Source organism: Oncorhynchus mykiss, chromosome 19 (genome assembly GCF_013265735.2).
Source record: "Oncorhynchus mykiss isolate Arlee chromosome 19, USDA_OmykA_1.1, whole genome shotgun sequence".
Lineage (NCBI taxonomy): Eukaryota > Metazoa > Chordata > Actinopteri > Salmoniformes > Salmonidae > Oncorhynchus > Oncorhynchus mykiss.
Window position 1 is genome coordinate 50,036,514 of NC_048583.1, and position 24,620 is coordinate 50,061,133.

Consider the following 24,620-nt stretch of genomic DNA (forward strand, 5'->3'; position numbering starts at 1 on the left):
CAGTAGGCCAAATTAAGAGGGGAAAAGGGACCAAATTATTAGCGTGAGGCACATGGGCCACAAACAGCTTACTACACAACATGCATTTAGTATTACTTTCTTAGAAACCGTATACATGTCTCCCTGGCATATTGCATCATTTATGCAGCAACATACAATACATTTTTGGACTCACCTTGTTGTGCTGTGCTCACTTCCTTCCAAACCACTCATTGTTGAATTAGCGATTTCCAACTTGTTGTGTAATGTTTATATTCAATGGCCGATGAGCACCGATAAGTTTTGTCTATAATTTCTCTTCATTATTTCTCTTCATATGACAAGGAATGAAAAAGGATTCGTCAGTAGATTGTTGACTTGATTCATGATGATGATTGCTAGCTAAGATTTTGAAAGTATGATATTGACATGATCAGTCCAATCAAAGCTATTGTACATATAACGTGATTTGACGTAATTTTATCTGTGGCCAATGTAAATCTATAGCTGCATTCCAAACACTAAACAGACACAGCCTCTGCCCCAAAAAATCCTGCAGCAAAGGAAATGCCCTCAAATTAAGGTGACACTTCTGATGACTTATCTTGACATCTGAGTTTACCCTTGCCCAAAAATGTGTCAGTTGTTCATCCTGCGAAGATTGTGTTTTCAGCCACCGGTAGCTTGTGAGTGCTTTATATGCGCTAAGGTCAATTATGATTGCATGTCTACTTATATGAACTATATAGTTATTAATATACGCCTACTGTATGATAGCTAGCAAATGAATTAGCTAACCGACAGCCCTAAACCCTTAGCCCTTGGTTGAATCCTCGCTGCCATATTTGTCGTCGGTCCAAATGACTTGCCAAGCAAGGGAGGTTTGCAACATACGCCCCTCAGCCCTCCTTTTAAATGGAGTTTGCGAGTGTAGAATTATGTTCACTTCAGGGCCTGAAATGCCCCATAATTAAATTTGTGATGATTGTACATCCGCTAAGAAAAGTCCGCTAAAACTTAAAAACTGAAAGTCAATATGGAGTCAACATACAAGTGTAAGTAAAAACGAACGTAAATAAGTTAGAAATTGTGCTACTAATGCACAAATCAAATCAAATCAAATAATTGGCTGTAGCGCATACAAAGTACCCACTAGCTACCCGTGGCTGAAAACACAATCATTGCTGGATGAACGTGACGAAGTGTATACTCGTCAGACGTCAATTTTAGCAACAAAAATAATTGTATAAAGTTACTCACCAGCTGTACGTCATCAGAAGAGTCCACTTAATTTGAGGGTTGAGGGGATAGGGTGTCTTTTAAGATTTAAAACATAGCCAATGATAAATATATATATTTTACATTGTTTGCAAACTGATATGTAACATGTATTAATGCCAAAATAACATGCAAAACAGGCAAGCCACTCCCATCATTTTTCATTCGTATTTATTGATTATTTTTTTGCTAAAATTGTGGGGCTCTCACCTGCCCTGAATGACGGGTCGCCACTGCGCGTGTCACAGGAACATCGCCAAGAAGTCGACATAACGACGACCAGCTGGTGAGTAACTTTATACATATTAGTATGTTACAAATTACTTTATCGACCAGTCAAAGTAGGCAATGTTGAGAATTCCCCCTGACAGTGGTGTTATCACCATTTCACAGCCCTTTGGGGTAGATAATTCGAGTGGTCCTGCACCCAACCCCCACAGGCTATTTGTGCATAGCATGGAAAAACAACTCACATCCGACCAGAGCCCGGTTTCCCAAAGTACAAGTCTAAATTCATTGTTAGAACCTTCTTAGGAGCCTGATACACAGCCAATACAGGAGGTGGCGGCATGCACCTATCCTTTGTATGTGCATCGCCTTCTTCGAGATAGAACATCTCAAAGAAGTTGACGTGACATCGACCAGCTGGTGAGTAACTTTACACATGTAAGCATGTTACAAATTATACAATGCTTTAGGCTACCAGTCAAAGTAGGTATTGTTGAGAATTCCCCCTGACAGTAGTGTTATTATGGAGCCAGATACCTTTTCAAAAGGTTGAACTTACATATCGTTAGGATCATAAGAAAATACATACGTAAATTGTTAGGATCTTAAGAAAAGCCAAACATGAAACACGTTTAAAATAGATCTGTTACGACTATGAATTAACATTTACATGTTCAATTCTTACTTTACGTCGGCTACAGATCTTTTTATGCATACAAACTTTTGTAAGCAATGTTGCATCTGCAAAGTACATGAACCAAACATAACTAGTCGAAGTTAGCTAGTCCATCAAGCAACTCTAGCCCAGACGTTAGAGTTGCTTTGCAGCTTCCGGTTTCATTTCCAAAATACAATTCTAGAGCTTGTTTTAGAACTGCATTTAATAATGACGTTATACCAGTAGATGAAGTAGTAGAGGCTTGGGCCTTCAGCAAATGACTTGTGTGAGAATGATAGACACAGAAGTGCCGCCTGAGCTACAAAATAAACATTTTATTTTATTTTAATTTTTACCTTTATTTAACTATGGGACTCCCAATCACAACCGGATGTGATTCAGCCTGGATTCAAACCAGGGACTGTAGTGACTCCTCTTGCACTGAGTTCCAGTGCCTTAGACCGCTGTTGCACTCGGGAGCACTAGCCTAAGCCTATTCTGCTATCTAAATATGCCATACTGTTGTGTGTTATTTAATGGCCATATAATTGCATAATTTATTTGTATAGCCGCGTGAGGCTATTGTGGTGATCATGTAACCTAATATGTAACACTTTTTCCAGTATTTGGGAGCACGGACTGTAGGCCTCATATTAGGCATTTTGACTGTAGTATAAGTGCAGTTATTCTCAAACTGTGGTATGCCGTCGGGATTATGCAAAATAAAAATGTGATTCACATTTAAAAATAAATGTATAATAATACAAAATGTGCATTTAAAAAATACAAAAATGTCTTCACATTTTCAAACAGTCCATTTATATTTTCCAACAGGGCTATACATTAGGGGGAGGTTTTTTTCTCGCCTGAGTAGCTTCATTTCACTGCCAAAAATAAAATTAAACCATCTTGTGTTCTGCAAAATAACAACACAATGTCAAATACAGGTAGCCTAGTCAAATAACTAACATTCAATCACATTAACGGTTACTCTCTCGCGGGACTTCCACTAATGGTCCGTATGTAGCCAACGGTAGCTGTTGCTCATTCCGTTTGCTCGAAAATTGATGAATGGTTAAAAAAAGTAGGGCCTGCATCCATAGAGACACATACCAGCTCTACTGGTAGTACTGCTACTACCAGCAGTACTATACCTGCACCTATCGACGACACAAGTTGTTCCGCTTCCACAAGCACATCTAATGCTAGCATCAGTAATTCTACATTTGTTGTTAGCCCAGCCAGCGTGTACACTGACAGTTGTGAATCTCATGCAGCCGAAGAGCAACTGCCCCCTGACCCGGGAAAGCACCAAACAACAGACAGGGACGTTGGACCATCGAAAAGGCGTAAATATGATGATAACTACATTTATTTGGGGTTCACAGCCACAGTGTGATATATGTGCAAAAGTACAATCTCACAACTCTATGAAATCTTCACTCTTGCGCAGACATGCTAATTTGAAAAATAAGCCAAAGGACATTTTTGATCGAGAATTAAGACAACTTTCGAGTAGTAAGACATGTATGAAAGCAACAGATACCATTAAAAGAAGGGGCTAGAAGCATCTTATATGGTGAGCTACCGAGTGGCTAGGACAGGCAAGCACCATTAATAAGAAGGGGCTAGAAGCATCTTATATGGTGAGCTACCGAGTGGCTTGGACTTCATTCTTCCTGCTGCCGCGGATATGGCTGGGACAATGCTGGGGGAAAAGGCAAAAAACAACTATACAGATCATTTCTTCATCAAACACTGTTTCACGACGCATCAGTGACATGGTAGGAGATGTTTTGAAACAATTACTGCTTCACATACAAGCCAGTGAATTCTATGCGTTACAGCTGGATGAGTCAACAGACGTGGTGGGCCTGGCACAGCTCCTGGTATATGTCCGTTACGTTTATAGGGGGTCAATTAAGGAAGACATCCTCTTCTGGAAACCAGGACCACAGGAGAGGATGGACAGCTTTGGGACATCAAATAGACTTTGGTGGTCAAGATGTTTTGGTATCTGTGCTGATGGCGCAAAAACCATGACAGGGAGACATAGTGGAGTGGTAGAGCACGTGAAAGCAGTTGCTCCTGACACAACTTGGGTACACTGCAGCATCCACCGAGAGGCTCTTGCTGCCAAAGGAATACCTGACAGCTTGAAAGACGTTTTGGACACTACAGTGAAAATGGTTCACTTTGTTAATCGTGTAACTACCCATCTCGGATCCGGGAGAATTGTCATCAACTGACATTAAGTAGCATAACGCAACAGACAAAAAATCTGACGAGAAAATATTCATATTCATGAAATCAAAACTGAAATATATTAAAACACAGCTTAGCCTTTTGTTAATCACCCTGTCATCTCAGATTTTGAAAATATGCTTTACAGCCAAAGCAAGACAAGCATTTGTGTAAGTTTATCGATAGCCTAGCATAGCATTATGCCTAGCTAGCAGCAGGCAATCTGGTCACGAAAATCAGAAAAGCAATCAAATTAAATATTTTACCTTTGATGAGCTTCGGATGTTTTCACTCATGAGACTCCCAGTTAGATAGCAAATGTTCCTTTTTTCCAGAAAAAATATTTTTGTAGCCAAAAAGCTCTGTTAGTTCTTCACGTTTGGCTGAGAAAACGACCGGAAATTGCAGTCACGACAACGCCGAAAAATATTTCAAATTAGCTCCATAATATCGACAGAAACATGGCAAACCTTGTTTACAATCAATCCTCAAGGTGTTTTTCAAATATCTATTCGATAATACACTGCTCAAAAAAATAAAGGGAACACTTAAACAACACAATGTAACTCCAAGTCAATCACACTTCTGTGAAATCAAACTGTCCACTTAGGAAGCAACACTGATTGACAATAAATTTCACATGCTGTTGTGCAAATGGAATAGACAACAGGTGGAAATTATAGCCAATTAGCAAGACACCCCCAATAAAGGAGTGGTTCTGCAGGTGGTGACCACAGACCACTTCTCAGTTCCTATGCTTCCTGGCTGATGTTTTGGTCACTTTTGAATGCTGGCGATGCTTTCACTCTAGTGGTAGCATGAGACGGAGTCTACAACCCACACAAGTGGCTCAGGTAGTGCAGCTCATCCAGGATGGCACATCAATGTGAGCTGTGGCAAGAAGGTTTGCTGTGCGCTATCAGGAGACAGAACAGTACATCAGGAGATGTGGAGGAGGCCGTAGGAGGGCAACAACCCAGCAGCAGGACCGCTACCTCCACCTTTGTGCAAGGAGGAGCAGGAGGAGCACTGCCAGAGCCCTGCAAAATGACCTCCAGCAGGCCACAAATGTGCATGTGTCTGCTCAAACGGTCAGAAACAGACTCCATGAGGGTGGTATGAGGGCCCGACATCCACAGGTGGGGGTTGTGCTTACAGCCCAACACCATGCAGGACATTTGGCATTTGCCAGAGAACACCAAGATTGGCAAATTCGCCACCAGCGCCCTGTGCTCTTCACAGATGAATGCAAGTTCACACTGAGCACATGTGACAGACGTGACAGAGTCTGGAGACGCCGTGGAAAACGTTCTGCTGCCTGCAACATCCTCCAGCATGACCGGTTTGGCGGTGGGTTAGTCATGGTGTGGGGTGGTATTTCTTTGGGGGGCCGCACAGCCCTCCATGTGCTCACCAGAGGTAGCCTGACTGCCATTAGGTAACGAGATGAGATCCTCAGACCCCTTGTGAGACCATATGCTGGTGCGGTTGGCCCTGGGTTCCTCCTAATGCAAGACAATGCTAGACCTCATGTGGCTGGAGTGTGTCAGCAGTTCCTGCAAGAGGAAGGCATTGATGCTATGGACTGGCCCGCCCGTTCCCCAGACCTGAATCCAATTGAGCACATCTGGGACATCATGTCTCGCGCCATCCACCAACGCCACGTTGCACCACTGTCCAGGAGTTGGCGGATGCTTTAGTCTAGGTCTGGGAGGAGATCCCTCAGGAGACCATCCGCCACCTCATCAGGAGCATGCCCAGGCGTTGTAGGGAGGTCATACAGGCACGTTGGGGCCACACACACTACTGAGCCTCATTTTGACTTGTTTTAAGGACATTACATCAAAGTTGGATCAGCCTTTAGTGTGGTTTTCCACTTTAATTTTGAGTGTGACTCCAAATCCAGACCTTCATGGGTTGATAAATTTGATTTCCATTGATAATTTTTGTGTGATTTTGTTGTCAGCACATTCAACTATGTAAAGAAAAAAGTATTTAATAAGAATATTCATTCAGATCTAGGATGTTATTTTAGTGTTCCCTTTATTTTTTTGAGCAGTGTATATCAACCTGGACAGAGCTTTTACACATTCAGATGTCATAAATCAACACTGCAGAGCTCTCCCTGTTTTATGCTGTGCCTTGATTGTATTACTGTTGATGATATCTGGAAAAGTGCATGTACACCCTGGCCCATCACATTAACACTAGAAGCTTATTACCCAAAATCGATCAATTGAAAGTGTGGGTTCACAGCTCCAATCCCGATGTGTTGGTCATTACTGAGACGTGGTTAAGGAAGAGTGTTTTGAATACAGATGTTAACCTTTTTGGTTATAACCTTTTTCGACAAGACAGATCTTCCAAAGGTGGGGGAGTGACAATCTTTACTATGGATCACCTTCAGTGATCGGTTGTCTCCACCAAGTCTGTCCCCAAACAATTTGATTTACTGGTTTTAAGCATTAAACGTTCAAATGCCTCTTTTGTTGACTGTTGCTGGGTGCTATCGTCCTCACTGATCTGTACCCTACCTACCCTAAACTCTCTCCTGGCACCTTACACTAAGTATGAATTTGTCCTGCTTGGTGACCAAACTAGGACATGCTCAAACTTACCAAGTCCTAAAGCAATGGGACTCCCTAAACCTTTCTCAGATTATTACCAATCCCACAAGGTATGACTCCAAACACCCAGAAAAGGCTACTCCCCTCGACGTTATCCTCAAAAATAATCCTGATATGTATTAATCTGGTGTTTTCTGTAATGACCTTAGTGATCACTGTTTTACAGCCTTTGTCCGTAATGGCTGCTCAGTGAAACGACCTCTCCTGATTTGTCATAGACGCTTGCTAAAAACTTTAATGAGTAAGCTTCCTTCATGAACTGGCCTCTGTAAAATGGCTTAAAATCAGCTTTATCCCCTCTGTCGAAGATGGTTGGACCTTTCATTTTTTTGTAATTGTTAACACTCCCCCATAAAGAAATGAGAATTAAAAACGATTCAGCCCCTGGTTCAACCTTGATCTTGCAGAGTTACTCCACCTCTAGAATTGCATTTGGTGAAAGGCTCGGTACACGAATACTCAGGCTGACTGGCTCTCGTTCAGGCAAATGAGAAATAAGTGCACTCAGGCTATCTGGAAAGCCAAAGTTAGTTACTTTAAGGAGCAGTTGTCTCTCTGTGGGTCTAACTCCAAGAAGTTCTGGAAAACGGTTAAAGTCCTGGGGAACAAGCCCTCCACTTCACAGCTGCCCATGTCCCTTAATGTTGATGATGTGGTTGTTACTGACAAGAAGCACATGGCTGAGCTCTTTAATCAGCACTTCATTGTCAGGAATCCTATTTGACTCAGCCATGCCTCCTTGCCCATCCCAACATTTCCTCATCTCCCACCCCTTCTAATGTGACTCTGCAGAAGCTCCCTGCAGGCAGTCACTGAGTCCGAGGGGCTAAAGGAGCTCCTTAAACTTGACCCCAAAAAATACATCTGGGACAGATGGTTTATACCCTTTCTTCTTTAAGTTTGCTGCCCCTATCATCGCCAAGTCTATCTCCAACCTTTTTAACCTTGCTCTCAATTCTGGGGAGGTTTCCATTGCTTGGAAGGCAGCCACGGTTCACCCTTTATTTATAGGGGCAGATCAAGCTGATGCTAACTGTTATAGGCCTCAGTGTTGGAAAAACTTGTCAATAATCAACTATTATTAAGTATTCTCTCGGTATGCAATCTGGTTTCCGCGCAGGTTATGGATGTGTCACTGCAACCTTAAAGGTCTTCAATGATGTCACCATTGCCCTTGATTCTAAGAAATGTTGTGCTGCTATTTTTATTGACTTGGTCAAAGATTTTGATACTGTAGACCATTTCATTCTTGTGGGCCGACTAAGGAGTATTGGTGTCTCTGAGGGGTCTTTGGCCTGGTTTGCTAACTACCTCTCTCAAAGAGTGCAGTGTTTAAAGTTAGAACATCTGCTGTCTCAGCCACTGTCTGTCACCAAGGGAGTACCCCAAGGCTCGATCCTAGGCCCCACGCTCTTCTTAATTTACATCAACAAAATAGCTCAGGCAGTAGGAAGCTCTCTCATCCATTTATGTGTAGATGATAGTCTTGTACTCAGCTGGCCCCTCCTCGAATTTGTGTTACATTCTCTACGTCAAAGCTTTCTTAGTGTTCAACAAGCTTTCTCTACCCTTAACCTTGTTCTGAACACCTCCAAAACAAAGGTCATGTGGTTTGGTAAGAATAATTTCCCTCTCCCCACAGGTGTGATTACTAGCTCTGAGGGTTTAGAGCTTGAGGTAGTCACCTCATACAAGTACTTGGGAGTATGGCTAGATGGTACACTGTCCTTCTCTCGGCACATATCAAAGCTGCAGTCAAAATCTAGACTTGGTTTCTTCTATCGTAATCGCTCCTCTTTCAACCCAGCTGCCAGACTAACCCTGATTCAGATGACCATCCTTCCCATGCTAGATTACGGAGACATCATTTATTGATCGGCAGGTAAGGGTGCTCTCGAGCGGCTAGATGTTCTTTACCATTTGGCCATCAGATTTGATACCAGTGCTCCTTGTAGGACACATCACCGCTCTCTATACTCCTCTGTAAACTGGTCATCTCTGTATACCCGTCGCAAAACCCACTGGTTGATGCTTATTTATAAAACCCTCTTAGGCCTCACTCCCCACTATGTGCGATATCCACTGCAGCCCTCATCCTCCACATACAACACCTGTTCTGCCAGTCACATTCTGTTAAAGGTCCCCAAAGCACACACATCTCTGGGTCGCTCCTCATTTCAGTTCGCTGCAGCTAGCTACTGGAACGAACTGCAACAAACACTCAAACTGGACAGTTTTATTTCAAAGACTCAATCATGGACTCTCTTAATGAAAGTTGTGGCTGCTTTGTGTGATGTATTATTGTCTCTACCTTGCTTTTTGTGCTGTTGTCTGTTCCCAATAATGTTTGTATCATGTTTCGTCCTGCTACCATGTTGATAGCAACATGCTGTGTTGTCATGTGTTGCTGCCTTGCTATGTTCTTGTCTTAGGTCTCTCTTCATGTAGTGTTGTGTTGTCTGTCTTGTCGTGATGTGCGTTTTTGGCCTATATTTATTTACTTGGATTATTAAAGTGATCGGCTAAAGAACATAGAAGAATTTAGATAATTTGAATACACATGGATCTTAACAAACAAATGAATAAGACTGTTCTATTGTCTTTGATTTAGTTCCTATTGCAACTCAAAAAATTACATTTGACTATATGTAGGACGAATGAAATGTTCAAATATGTTGGAATGACGAGTTGCACACATCATGCATGCTCTGCACTTTATTTGGCTAGTAGGCAAATAGGCCTATATTAGGGTATAATGACTTTGACTGATTGCCTCCAGAAGGGCATCTTGGTGCTGTGGTTCTGTACGGAGGGAATAGTGTATACGGAGACTACCTAAGACCATTGCAGTCGGTAATTTGTTGATGATTAGGCTACTATAAGCTTTAGATAGCGCTCTAGACGATCTTAGCTAGCAATCAACATTTCCTTTTTTTTTAGCTGACATGGGATAATTGAGTGAATGTCAGTGACTAACATAACAAGTGGAAAATTGCATTACCACATTTTAAAATTGCACCTTATTTTCTACTTTTCTTACTTAACAGTAGGCTAAGTTGAGACCTCGACTGAGTCAGGGTCCCTTAGAGCAGCGGGGCCCTACGCGCAGTGCAGAGGAAGAGGTGGCTCTGGGTGCACTGTGGTGATGCAGGCCTAGTGCATTGTCATGTCTAATCAAATTGCATGAGAATATGGGCAGGAAAGGTTTTTTGTTCTAATACAAACTGGAATCAAATACATAACTGACATTCATTCCAGAAGGTTTCCTTTTGGCTCTGAACACAAGTTGATATGTCCCTTTTCCAGAAATGAAGACATTGCTATAATACAATAACTACGTTTGCTTGTTAAATGAGGTTGAACGGATAACATCATGACGGCACTTTAAATGGCAACTAGAAAAAGCAATGCAAAAAATATACATTTCCAATTCACACGTGAGTATTAATACACACTTATGTGAAATAGGACAAATATAAGCACCCACCATATTATACTGAAGAAAAATACAATCTGGTGACATCACAATCATGACAAAAAATGTCCTACTTATTTGCCTTTTGAAATGTTATTGTGGCCAGTTTTATTGCTTCTTTAGTCAGGACAACTGTTTTCAGCTGTGCTAACATATTTGCAAAAGGGTTTTCTAAAGATCAATTATCATTTTAAAATGATAAACTTGGATTAGCTAACACAACGTGCCATTGGAACACAGGAGTGATGGTTGCTGATAATGGGCCTCTGTACGCTTAAGTAGATTTTCCATGAAAAGCAGTTGTTTCCAGCTACAATAGTCATTTACAACATTAACAATGTCTATACTGTATTTCCGATCAATTTGATGTTATTTTAATGGACATAAAAAAAATAATTTAGTTGAGGTAATTAAGAAATATGTACATGTACGTAGGTAGGAGTAAATTGACTATGCGTAAATAATAAACAGTGAGTAGCAGTAGCGTAAAAAAAGGGGGGGGGGGGGGTCCGAGTAGCCATTGGATTAGCTGTTCAGCAGTCTTATGGCTTGGGGGTAGAAGCTGTCTCTCAAACATAGAAAATACCTAGTTTTCCCAAAATATATACTTTTATATTCTTCCTTTATACCTGGAAGATTCATGCAATGCCAAAGGAGTAAAACTGCATTTGTGTACAATTCAGTTAGACATTCGACAAAAACATCCTTGGCGTTCATGGTTCCTTGTACATGGAAAAGGCCAGCATCATAAACATACAGTTGAAGTCGGAAGTTTACATCCACCTTAGCCAAAAACATTTAAACTCAGTTTTTCACAATTCCTGACATTTAATCCTAGTAAAACATTCCCTGTCTAAGGTCAGTTAGGATCACCACTTTATTTTAAGAATGTAAAATGTCAGACTAATAGCAGAGAGAATGATTTATTGCAGCTTTTATTTATTTAATCACATTCGCAGTGGGTCAGAAGTGTACATACACTCAATTAGTATTTCGTAGCATTGCCTTTAAATTGTGTAACTTGGGTCAAAAGTTTCGGGTCGCCTTCCACAGGCTTTCCACAATACGTTGGGTGAATTATGGCCATTCCTCCTGACAGAGCTGGTGTAACTGAGTCAAGTTTGCAGGCCTCCTTGTTCGCACACGCTTTTACCAGTTCTGCCCACAAATTTTCTATAGGATTGAGGTCAGGGCTTTGTGACGGCCATTCCAATACCTTGACTTTGTTGTCATTTTGCCACAACTTTGGAAGTGTGCTTGGGGTCATTGTCCATTTGGAAGACCCATTTGCGACCAAGCTTAAACTTCCAGACTGATGTCTTGAGATGTTGCTTCAATATCTCCACATCATATTCCTGTCTTATGATGCCATCTATTTTGTAAAGTGCACCAGTCCCTCCTGCAGCAAAGCACCCCCACAACATGTTGCTGCCACCCCCGTGCTTCACGGTTGGGATGGTGTTCTTCGGCTTGCAAGCCTCCCCCTTTTTCCTCCAAACATAACGATGGTCATTATGGCCAAACAGTTATATTTTTGTGTCATCAGACCAGAGGACATGTCTCCAAAAAAGTATGATCTTTGTCCCTATGTGCAGTTGCAAACTGTAGTCTGACTTTTTATGGCAGTTATGGAGCAGTGGCTTCTTCCTTGCTGAGCGGCCTTTCAGGTTATGTCGATATAGGACTCGTTATACTGTGGATATAGATACTTTTGTACCTGTTTCCTACAGCATCTTCACAAGGTCCTGTTGCTGTTGTTCTGGGATTGATTTGCACTTTCCGCACCAAAGTACGTTCATCTCTGGGACACAGAACGCATCTCCTTCCTAAACGGTATGATGGCTGCGTGGTCTCATGGTGTTTACACTTGCGTACTATTGTTTGTACAGATGAACGTGGTACCTTCAGGCATTTGTAAATTGCTCCTAGGGATGAACCAGACTTGTGGAGGTCTACAAAAAAAATCTGAGGTCTTGGATGATTTCGTTTGATTTTCCCATGATGTCAAGAAAAGAGGTACTAAGTTTGAAGGTAGGCCTTGAAATACATCCACAGGTACACCTCCAATTGACTCAAATGATGTCAATTAGCCTATCAGAAGCTTCTAAAGCCATGACCTAATTTTCAGGAATTTCACAAGCTGTTTAAAGGCACAGTCAACTTAGTGTATGTAAACCTCTGATCCCCTGGAATTGTGATACAGTGAATTATAAGTGAAATAATCTGTCTGTAAACAATTATTGGAAAAATGACTTGTGTCATGCACAAATTAGATGTCCTAACTGACTTGCCAAAACTATAGTTTGTTAACAAGACATTTGTGGAGTGGTTGAATAACAAGTTTTAATGACTCCAACCTAAGTGTATGTAAACTTCCGACTTCAACTGTAGGTCATTTGTTATGGTGGGGTATCTTTTACCATTCGCAGGCTTGTTATGTGCCCCTTCCAAGTATTGCTAACTGGTTTTTCACAGGCGATTACTGCTAGAACAGTCTCTGAGTCCAGAAGATTTGTTGATCCACCATGCGCAAGATACAATTTGTTTTCTAAGTATTTATCTGAAGTGTCTATTCATTGTGCAACATAAATTTTTTATTTATTTGTATTTTTTCTGAAAATGTGTTATATTTCCTCAGTCATTTTTACTGTAGGAGTATTGGGCTCCCAAACATGTGATAGACTTGTTGATTGTTTGACTATAATCAGTTAGCACAGGCTGCTGTTGAACATGTCAGAAAGGAAGTCTTCTCTTTAACAAAGATGGGTTATAGCCTCCATTTTACATGCTGTCTCAATTAGTTTCACTTGAGCAACCCATGAAAGTGAGTTATGTCTCCAACTCACTGCCAAACGTGTGTGTGTGTGTGTGTGTGTGTGTGTGTGCGTTTTTGAAACTTGTGTCTGATCCACTGAGCAGGGGTAGGGTGGTGTATGTAGGGGGGGGAGGGGGAATATACATGTGAAATTGATACACCTATAGACAACACAGTGCCTTCAGAAAGTATTCATATCCATTGACTTTTTCCACATTTTGTTGTTACAAAGTGGGATTAAAATTTATTTAATTGTCATTTTTTGTCAACGATCTACACAAAATACTCTGAAAGTGAAGCAATTTATAGATGTTTGTATGTGTGGGGTATAGAGATGGGGTAGTAATATCAAAATCATGTTAAACACTATTATTGCACACAGTGAGTCCATGCAACTTATTAGGTGATTTGAAAAGCACATGTATTATTTAGGCTTGCTATAACAAAATGGTTGAATACTTATTGACTCAAGACATTTCAGCTTTTCAATTTTTAATTAATTTGTCTATTTTAAAAAACATAATTCCACTTTGACATTATGGGGTATTGTGTGTAGATCAGTGACACAACATTTTCAGTTTGTCTTTTGGGAACGTAGCAACTCGACAACCATCATATTGCCATAATATCAAGAGCACCCTAAACCCAACAGAGTTAATGGGCAATTCAATGGTAACGGAATTGCGCTGAGAGTCCGATTTTTTTCATTTACAAAAATGTATACTATGTGGAGATGCAACGTTTGGTAAACTCATCCTCAGTTTGTGACCTCTGTTTTTAAATATCTCCCCCGAATTAAGATTCAAAGATGTCTGCAGAAAGAATGGGTTGTCAGCTATGACATGACACATTTAAATCTATTTTGGTTATTGAACTACAGGAAGTGGATTTACAGGAAGTGGAATTTCATCATGGGTCCCTGATCTGTACTACACAGACATGCATAATTATGGGTACACACTGGCTACTATTTTAATGAGCTCTTCCCCCAAACAAGACCAATTGTTTGGACCGGAACAAATCTGAACCAATCATAGACGTCTATGTTTCACAAGTGTTGAGAGAAAATAAACTATGTCTAGTAAAGTATAGTTCAGTCCAGAACACAGTAGAGAACACTATAATTGAGGACATTATAATGTAATGTACTCTACTTAACTCTACTGTTCTGTGCTGTGCTGTACTTTGATGTCAAAACTTGTGAAACACTGACATCTATAATTGGGCCAAATCAGCATCTCTCGACGTTGAAATTAAAGCTGGTCTGGACCATAACAAAACCCCAAAATTTGGACTCACCAAATCAACTACTTTTCAACATCCATGGATGTCCAGTGTTGGTCAGTGTTCTGTGGGTGAGGATGCCGGTTACAGTAAATGGAAAGAGATTGGGCCCATGGGTAGGTGTCAGTAAGAGCCGGGAGAGGCAACATTAAATGGAAAGAGATTGGGCCCATGGGTAGGTGTCAGTAAGAGCCGGGAGAGGCAACATTAAATGAAAAGAGATTGGGCCCATGGGTAGGTGTCAGTAAGAGCCGGGAGAGGCAACATTAAATGAAAAGAGATTGGGCCCATGGGTAGGTGTCAGTAAGAGCCGGGAGAGGCAACATTAAATGGAAAGAGATTGGGCCCATGGGTAGGTGTCAGTAAGAGCCGGGAGAGGCAACATTAAATGAAAAGAGATTGGGCCCATGGGTAGGTGTCAGTAAGAGCCGGGAGAGGCAACATTAAATGGAACGAGATTGGGCCCATGGGTAGGTGTCAGTAAGAGCCGGGAGAGGCAACATTAAATGGAAAGAGATTGGGCCCATGGGTAGGTGTCAGTAAAAGCCGGGAGAGGCAACATTAAATGGAAAGAAGAGAGAGATGGAGTGGTTGTCCAGACTGTTTTCACACTTGCTTTGACAACCAGATGACAGAAAGAGAAAGACAACCGTTATGAGTTGAATATAAGCGTATATCAGTGGAAGGGAGGACTGTAGCAAGTGACCCAACTGTGGTTAGTGACTACTATGATTACCCATTGATGCCATTTCAATTGCAGTAATTCTATTACAAATATTTGTGAAGTTCCGCTACCAATTTGGGAACAGAATTTCATGTTTAATCACTTAATGATTCATGCACCACATAGATATCAGTAAAAAAAAACTTTACTTCTGTGAACTTTCATTATCCTCCCTCCCGAGATTTTAGAACCTATGAATCTTAAAGATTTGTTTTTGGCTACGGAATTTCAAGGCACAGGGCAATGTTTCTTAATCTTGCACAAGGCAAATCATTTCTCCAAAACTAAATATATGTTGATATTAGTTGGCACGGGTCTTTACTTCAACATTTATTGTGTTTTGATGTATTTCTAATACTTTTTAATACTTTCTAATACATTTTCTGTTAGATGTTTTCCAATGCCCTTTTTCTGTCTGTTTGAACAGAAATCAAAGTATTTGCTTATTCCTACTATTTTGAATAGAAAATATTAGTCAAATGTGTATACATGCCTTAATTTCTCAAATATAGACAGTTTGCTTTCATTTGACACCAGATTTGACAGTCTCCTATAAACTTCACATTGGTAAAATATACCCCACCATATGAAAAGACCTTTCACTTGTTTGTTATGTGCCCCTTCCAAGTATCTCTAACTGGTTTGTCACAGGCGATTACTGCTAGAACAGGCATTCTAAGAGTCCAGAAGATAACCACTTTGTTGATCCACCATGCGTAAGATGCAGTTGGTTTTCCAAGTATTTAACTGAAGTGCCTATTCATTGTGTGAATTCTTTCAGGAAAAAGTAGACCGCATGATGATGACACTGTTTTGAACAATAACATCTATAGTCTTGGCACAATGTTATATTATATTTAAGCAACAAGGCCCAAGGGGGTGTGTTTTATGGCTAATATACCACGGCTAAGGGCTGTTAGGCACGACACAACAAGGCGTGTCTGGAAACTGCCCTTAGAGATGGTATATTGGCCATATATCACCAGCACAAAAGGAGACACTCTAGACCCAAACTGTTATAAACCTACAGTGGGACAAAAAAGTATTTAGTCAGCCACCAATTGTGCAAGTTCTCCCACTTAAAAAGATGAGAGTGGCCTGTAATTTTCATCATAGGTACACTTCAACTATGATAGACAAAATGAGGGGAAAAAATCCAGAAAATCACATTGTAGGATTTTTTTATGAATTTATTTGCATATTATGGTGTAAAATAAGTATTTGGTCACCTACAAACAAGCAAGATTTCTGGCTCTCACAGACCTGTAACATCTTCTTTAAGAGGCTCCTCTGTCCTCCACTCGTTACCTGTATTAATGGCACCTGTTTAAACTTGTTATCAGCCTACCATCAGTAACACACTACGCCGCCAGGGACTCAAATCCTGCAGTGCCAGACGTGTCCCCCTGCTTAAGCCAGTACATTTCCAGGCCCGTCTGAAGTTTGCTAGAGAGCATTTGGATGATCCAGAAGAAGATTGGGAGAATGTCATATGGTCAGATGAAACCAAAATATAACTTTTTGGTAAAAACTCAACTCGTCGTGTTTGGAGGACAAAGAATGCTGAGTTGCATCCAAAGAACACCATACCTACTGTGAAGCATGGGGGTGGAAACATCATGCTTTGGGGCTGTTTTTCTGCAAAGGGACCAGGACAACTGATCTGTGTAAAGGAAAGAATGAATGGGGCCATGTATCGTGAGTTTTTGAGTGAAAACCTCCTTCCATCAGCAAGGGCATTGAAGATGAAACGTGGCTGGGTCTTTCAGGATGACAATGATCCCAAACACAACCCCGGGCAATGAAGGAGTGGCTTCGTAAGAAGCATTTCAAGGTCTTGGAGTGGCCTAGCCAGTCTCCAGATCTCAACCCCATAGAAAATCTTTGGAGGGAGTTGAAAGTCCGTGTTGCCCAGCAACAGCCCCAAAACATCACTGCCATAGAGGAGATCTGCATGGAGGAATGGGCCAAAATACTAGCAACAGTGTGTGAAAAACTTGTGAAGACTTACAGAAAATGTTTGACCTCTGTCATTGCCAACAAAGGGTATATAACAAAGTATTGAGAAACTTTTGTTATTGACCAAATACTTATTTTACACCATAATTTGTAAATAAATCCATTAAAAATCCTACAATGTGATTTTCTGGATTTTTTTTCTCATTTTGTCTGTCATAGTAGAAGTGTACCTATGATGAAAGTTACAGGCCTCTCTCATCTTTTTAAGTGGGAGAACTTGCACAATTGGTGGCTGACTAAATACTTTTTTGCCCCACTGTATATCCATCCTGCCCTGCCTTTATAAAATCTTCAAAAGCCAAGTTAACAAACAGATCACCGACCATTTCGAATCCCACCGTACCTTCTCCACTATGCAATCTGGTTTCCGAGCTGGTCATGGGAGCACCTCAGCCACGCTCAAGGTCCAAAATGATATCATAACCGCCATCAATAGAAGACAGTACTATGCAGCCATCTTCATCGACCTGGCCAAGGCTTTCGACTCTGTCAATCACTGCATTCTTATCGGCAGACTCAATAGGTTCACCGACTAATTCTCAGAGTTCAGTGTGTCAAATCAGAGGGCCTGCTGTTTGGACCTCTGGCAGTCTCTATGGGGGTGCCACAGGGTTCAATTCTTGGGCTGAATCTTTTCTCTGTATATATCAATGATGTCGCTCTTGCTGCTGGTGATTCTCTGATCCACCTCTACGCAGACGACACCATTCTGTATACTTCTGGCCCTTCTTTGGACACTGTGTTAACAAACCTCCAAACAACCTTTTAATGCTATAAAACACTCCTTCTGTGGCCTCCAACTGCTCTTAAATGCTAGTAAAACTAAATGCACGCTCTTCAACTGATTGCTGCCCGCACCCACACGCCCGACTAGCATCACTACTCTGGACGGTTCTGACTTAGAATATGTGGACAACTACAAATACCTAGGTGTCTGGTTAGAGTGTAAATTATCCTTCCAGACTCACATTAAGCATCTCCAAACCAAAATTAAATCTAGAATCGGCTTCCTATTTCGCAAAAACAAAGCCTCCTTCACTCATGCTGCCAAATGTACCCTCGTAAAACTGACTCCTACTGATCCTTGACTTCACCGATGTAATTTCAAAATAGCCTCCACCACTCTACTCAGCAAACTGGATGTAGTCTATCACAGTGCCATCCGTTTTGTCATCAAAGCCCCATATACTACCCAACACTGCGACCTGTATGCTCTCGTTGGCTGGCCCTCGCTACATATTCGTCGCCAAACCCACTGTATCCAGGTCAGCTATAAGTCTTTGCTAGGTAAAGCCCTGCCTTATCTCAGCTCACAGGTCACCATTGCAGCACCCACCTGCAGCACTCGCTCCAGCAGGTATATTTCACTGATCATCCCCAAAGCCCACACTTACTTCCAGTTCTCTGCTGCCAATGACTGGAACGAATTGCAAAAATCACTGCAGCTTGAGACTTATATCTCCCTCTCTAACTTTAAGCATCAGCTGTCAGAGCAGCTTATCGATCACTGTTCCTGTACACAGCCAATCTGTAAATAGCCCACCTAACTACCTCATCCCCATATTATTATTTATTTTCTTGCTCTTTTGCACCCCAGTATCTCTACTTGCACATCATCTTCTGGACATCAATCACTCCAGTGTTAATGCTAAATTGTAATTATTTCGCCTCTGTGGCATATTTATGCCTACCTCCCTAATCCTCTACATTTGCACACATTGTAGATAGATTTTTCTATTGTGTAATTGACTGTACGTTTTGTTTGTGTAACTCTGTGTTGTTTTTGTATACTGCTTTGCTTTATCTTTGCCAGGTCTTAGTTGTAAATGAGAACTTGTTCTCAACTGGCCTACATGGTTAAATACAGGTGAAATAAAAATCAATTAATAAAAAAGGGGTCAAAAAGGTCTCATAAACTGTCTCCTGGACATATCCTGTGACCTCCACTGGCCAATCCACTGATCTTCACAACTAGCTAACTAGCTAACCGCAACCCCGGATGATTACTCCTGGCTAGCGTTTCCACCCACTTAGCTTGAAGCTAGCCCGGCCAGAGCTCCTGTGCTACCACCGAAGCATACTCCTGGGCTACAATATCGGGACCCACGACCGGTCTATCGATGTCACCGCATGGAGGCATAAACAGACTCACCCCATCACGACGCCCCCCAAAGGCTAACTTTCTAGCCCTTGCTATCTCCTTGCTTGCTAATTCGGCCTGCTAACTGCAAGCTTGTTTAGCCCCGGTCCGCTAACTGCTACCTTGTTTAGCCCCGGTCCGCTAACTGCTACCTTGTTTAGCCCCGGCCTACTAACTGTTAGTTTGTTAGCACAGGCCTGCTAACCGTCTGAATCGTCGCGTCCCAAACACTCACTGGACCCATATTTACTTTCAATCTCTTTTCGATTTTTATTTTGTTTATACCTTCCGGTAACCTGCCTCACCCAATGTGATACGGAATCGCTATTATTTTTAATTTTTAGAACACACTCAAGAACACATATGTCAGAGTCAAGGCCCGCGGGCCACATCCGGCCCGCAAGAAGGTTTTTTACGGCCCCTGGGATGATCTTGATTTATTATTAGAACCGGCCCGCAGCAAGCCGGCAGCCCGCAGATCTTTTACACGCACCAATACTACATTTCCCACAATGCAAAGGTGACGCACCGAGCAGTAGGCTGCTTCATTTCAATATTTATTGGCACAGCAGTCGTCAGCATCACAGTAAAATTAACTTTCAGATACCCATCAAAAATGGCAAAACGGAAGGTGGATACTGAGAACCGGGGGTTTCAAACAAGGTGGGAGTCGGAGTATATGTTCACGAAGGTAGCTGGAAAACCTGTGTGTCTTCTGTGTGGAGAAAGTGTGGCGGTACTGAAAGAGTATAATCTGAGACGACATTATGAAACGAAACACGCGGACAAAAACAAGAATATGGACATGGAACAAAGGCTACAAAAGGCCAGTTTTATTTTGGCAGAAGAGATCGCTAAATCAGCCCGGCCATTTACGGAGGGGGATTTCATCAAAAACTGCATGATTAAAGTTTGTGACGAAGTTTGCCCAGAAAAAAGGCAACTCTTTTTAAATGTGAGTCTGAGCAGAAACACCATTGCCGAGAGAGTAGACCAGTTGTCCATCAATCTAAAAGAGCAGCTTGTGAAAAAGGGAAAAGATTTTATTGCATATTCCTTGGCTGTGGATGAGAGCACCGACATTTCTGACATTGCCCAGTTGTCAATTTTCATCCGCGGAGTGGACTCCAACCTAAGCGTGACAGAGGAGTTTTTGGCTTTACGTCCTATGCATGGCACAACTACGGGGCATGATTTGTATGAAGAGGTGTCAAGATGTGTAAATGAGATGGAGCTGCCTTGGGAAAAACTCGTGGGTTTGACAACCGACGGAGCACCTGCGATGTGTGGACACAGGAGCGGACTGGTGGCGAAGATACGGGAAAAGATGCAAGAGGAAAACGCGACAGGTGAGCTGACAGCTTATCATTGTATCATACACCAGGAAGCGTTGTGCGGTAAAGCCTTGAAAATGGAGCATGTAATGAGCATCATCACGCGCACAGTTAACTTTATCAGAGCCAAAGGTTTGAATCACCGCCAGTTCAAGGCATTTCTGACGGAGTTAGAAACGGAGCATGGTGATTTGCCTTATCACACAGAGGTGCGATGGCTAAGCCAGGGAAAGGTGCTTCAAAGATGTTTCGAGCTTCGTGAGGAGATTTGTCTGTTCTTGGACAGCAAAGGGAAAGACACAACACAACTCCGAGACGAAATGTTTCTGTGTGAAATGGCTTTTCTGTGTGACATTACGAGTCATCTGAATGCAATAAACCTGCAGCTGCAGGGTCGGGATCGTGTCATCTCTGATATGTACAGTACAGTGAAGGCATTTAAAACCAAACTGACTCTGTGGGAGACGCAGATGCGGAAAGAAAATTTGAGCCACTTTCCCAGCTGCCAGACCATGAAAGAGAAGCTCTCTACCAGTGCGTTCCCGAGCACACAGTTGGCTGATAAAATAGGTATGCTTGCCGCTGACTTTCGACGCCGATTTGCTGACTTTGAAGCACAAAAAAGCAGGTTGGAACTGCTCGGTAACCCATTTGCTGTTGACGTGGAAAGCTCACCACCAAACCTCCAAATGGAGTTGATTGACCTCCAATGCAATGATGCACTGAGGGCAAAATATGCGGCAGTGGGTGCTGCGGAGTTCGCCCGTTTCCTCCCCGGCACAATGCCCCAGCTGCGCATCCAGGCTGCTCAAACGTTGTCTATGTTTGGCAGCACATACCTGTGTGAACAACTGTTTTCTTTGATGAACCTGAACAAAACATCACACAGAAGTCGACTTACTGCTGAACACCTCCACTCAATTCTGAGGATTTCTTCAGCTCAGAGCCTTACCCCGAACATTGATGAACTTGTGGAAAAGATGGGACACCACCAAGTATCACCCTCAACCTCAAACAAGTGAACATTACTGTGCAATCACATATTTAGAGTTTTTACTCAGTTCAAGTTTAAAAGTTAAAATTTAATATTTGTTTTCACTGCATGTTACTTCTCCTTAAACAAAGTGTTGTTTTTGATTAATAGATTTTTGCACTTTATTTTTTTGTATTTCAATCCAATTATATTTTAAAAATATTTCAGTTGAGTGGATGATAGAAAATTGCTATTATTGTTTTTTCTTTGAAGTAAATTTAGCCCACTTTTGCTAAAATAGAAAATATAGTCTACTGATGGTGCCTTGAATACCGGTTTCTTTCATTTAATGTTCATGTTATGGGGATATTTATATAAAGGAAATTTGTCTTTTGTGTCTGTTGAAAATTAAAGATTACTGACAGAGCCATAAGAAAATATTGCTTTATTTATCTGATCATATTGTAATATATTTGTTAGGTTTTCAGTAGGTTCAATTAGGTTCACTAGACTATATGCGTCATTTAAAAATTTTTCAATGAACATTCGAACAGTCCGGCCCTCGTCTTGTAGCTGATTTTTTTATTTGGCCCTCCGTCCATTTGACTTTGACACCCCTGCTCAAGAACCTCCAGAAGCTAACTAGCTACAAGCTATTCAGTCATTGTTAGCCACTGCTAGCGGCTTTTACCTTCTGCACAGCCAGCCAGTTTTTTAACCTGGATAATACTCGCCAGTCCAGCTTCCCTGCCCCATCCACCGCTGCCCCCTGGACACTGATCATTTGGCTACATAGCTGATGCATGCTGGACTGTCCATTAATCACGGTACTCCATTCTGCTTGTTTATGTTTTATCTGTCGGCCCCAGCCGCACTCAGGCTCTGTGTGTAGTTAATCCGACCCTCCCTGCCTAGTCAACGCCATTTTACCTGCTGTTGTTGTGCTAGCTGATTAGCTGTTGTTGTCTCACCTACTGTTTTAGCTACTGTTTTAGCTAGCTCTCCCAATTCAACACCTGTGATTACTGTATGCCTCGCTGTATGTCTCTCTCAAATGTCAATATGCCTTGTATACTGTTGTTCAGGTTAGTTATCATTGTTTTAGTTTACAATGGAGCCCCTAGTTCCACTCTTCATACCCCTGATACCTCCTTTGTCCCACCTCCCACACATGCGGTGACCTCACCCATTACAACCAGCATGTCCAGTGATACAACCTCTCTCATCATCACCCAGTGCCTGGGCTTACCTCCGCTGTACCCGCACCCCACCATACCCCTGTCTGCGCATTATGCCCTGAATATATTCTACCATGCCCAGAAATCTGCTCCTTTTATTTTCTGTCCCCAACGCTCTAGGCGACCAGTTTTGATAGCCTTTAGCCGCACCCTCATTCTACTCCTCCACTGTTCCGCGGGTGATGTGGAGGTAAACCCAGGCCCTGCATGTCCCCAGGCACCCTCATTTGTTGACTTCTGTGATCGAAAAAGCCTTGGTTTCATGCATGTCAACATCAGAAGCCTCCTCCCTAATTTTGTTTTACTCACTGCTTTAGCACACTCTACTAACCCTGATGTCCTTGCCGTGTCTGAATCCTGGCTCAGGAAGGCCACCAAAAATTCTGAGATTTCCATACCCAACTATAACATTTTCCATCAAGATAGAACTGCCAAAGGGGAGGAGTTGCAGTCTACTGCAGAGATAGCCTGCAAAGTAATGTCATACTTTCCAGGTCCATACCCAAACAGTTCGAACTACTAATTTTGAAAATGACTCTCTCCAGAAATAAGTCTCTCACTGTTGCCGCCTGCTACCGACCCCCCTCAGCTCCCAGCTGTGCCCTGGACACCATTTGTGAATTGATTGCCCCCCCATCTAGCTTCAGCGTTTGTTCTGTTAGGTGACCTAAACTGGGATATGCTTAACACCCCGGCAGTCCTACAATCTAAGCTAGATGCCCTCAATCTCACACAAATCATCAAGGAATCCACCAGGTACAACCCTAAATCTGTAAACAAGGGCACCCTCATAGACGTCATCCTGACCAACTGGCCCTCCAAATACACCTCCGCTGTCTTCAACCAGGATCTCAGCGATCACTGCCTCATTGCCTGTATCCGCTAAGGAGCCCCAGTCAAACGACCACCCCTCATCACTGTCAAACGCTCCCTAAAACACTTCTGTGAGCAGGCCTTTCTAATCGACCTGGCCCGGGTATCCTGGAAGAACATTGACCTCATCCCGTCAGTTGAGGATGCCTGGTCATTCTTTAAAAGTAACTTCCTCACCATTTTAGATAAGCATGCTCCGTTCAAAAAATGCAGAACTAAGAACAGATATAGCCCTTGGTTCACTCCAGACCTGACTGCCCTCGACCAGCACAAAAACATCCTGTGGCGGACTGCAATAGCATCGAATAGTCCCCGCGATATGCAACTGTTCAGGGAAGTCAGGAACCAATACACGCAGTCAGTCAGGAACGCTAAGGCCAGCTTCTTCAGGCAGAAGTTTGCATCCTGTAGCTACAACTCCAAAAAGTTCTGGGACACTGAAGTCCATGGAGAACAACAGCACCTCCTCCCAGCTGCCCACTGCACTGAGGCTAGGTAACACGGTCACCACCGATAAATCCATGATTATCGAAAATTTCAACAAGCATTTCTCAACGGCTGGCCATGCCTTCCGCCTGGCTACTCCAACCTCGGCCAACAGCTCCGCCCCCCCAGCAGCTACTCGCTCAAGCCTCTCCAGGCTCTCCTTTACCCAAATCCAGATAGCAGATGTTCTGAAAGAGCTGCAAAACCTGGACCCCTACAAATCAGCTGGGCTTGACAATCTGGAC

General features: G+C 42.3%; 1 protein-coding gene across 5 annotated transcripts in view; it reads left to right on the forward strand.

The window, feature by feature from the left end:
• The first annotated feature begins 1,251 nt into the window (after positions 1-1,251).
• zgc:113142 (uncharacterized protein LOC503524 homolog) overlaps positions 1,252-24,620 on the forward strand; it is a 30,618-nt gene continuing 7,249 nt past the window's right edge. The window contains exons 1-2 of one of the 5 annotated variants that reach the window (XM_036955012.1): positions 1,252-1,543; positions 1,651-1,905. The gene's annotated coding sequence lies outside the window, so the exon portion shown is untranslated. Of the gene's footprint in view, positions 1,544-1,650; positions 1,906-3,474; positions 3,493-24,620 lie in introns of those variants that run through there. The other 4 variants (XM_036955013.1, XM_021574636.2, XM_021574638.2 and 1 more) reach the window with 4 other exon arrangements.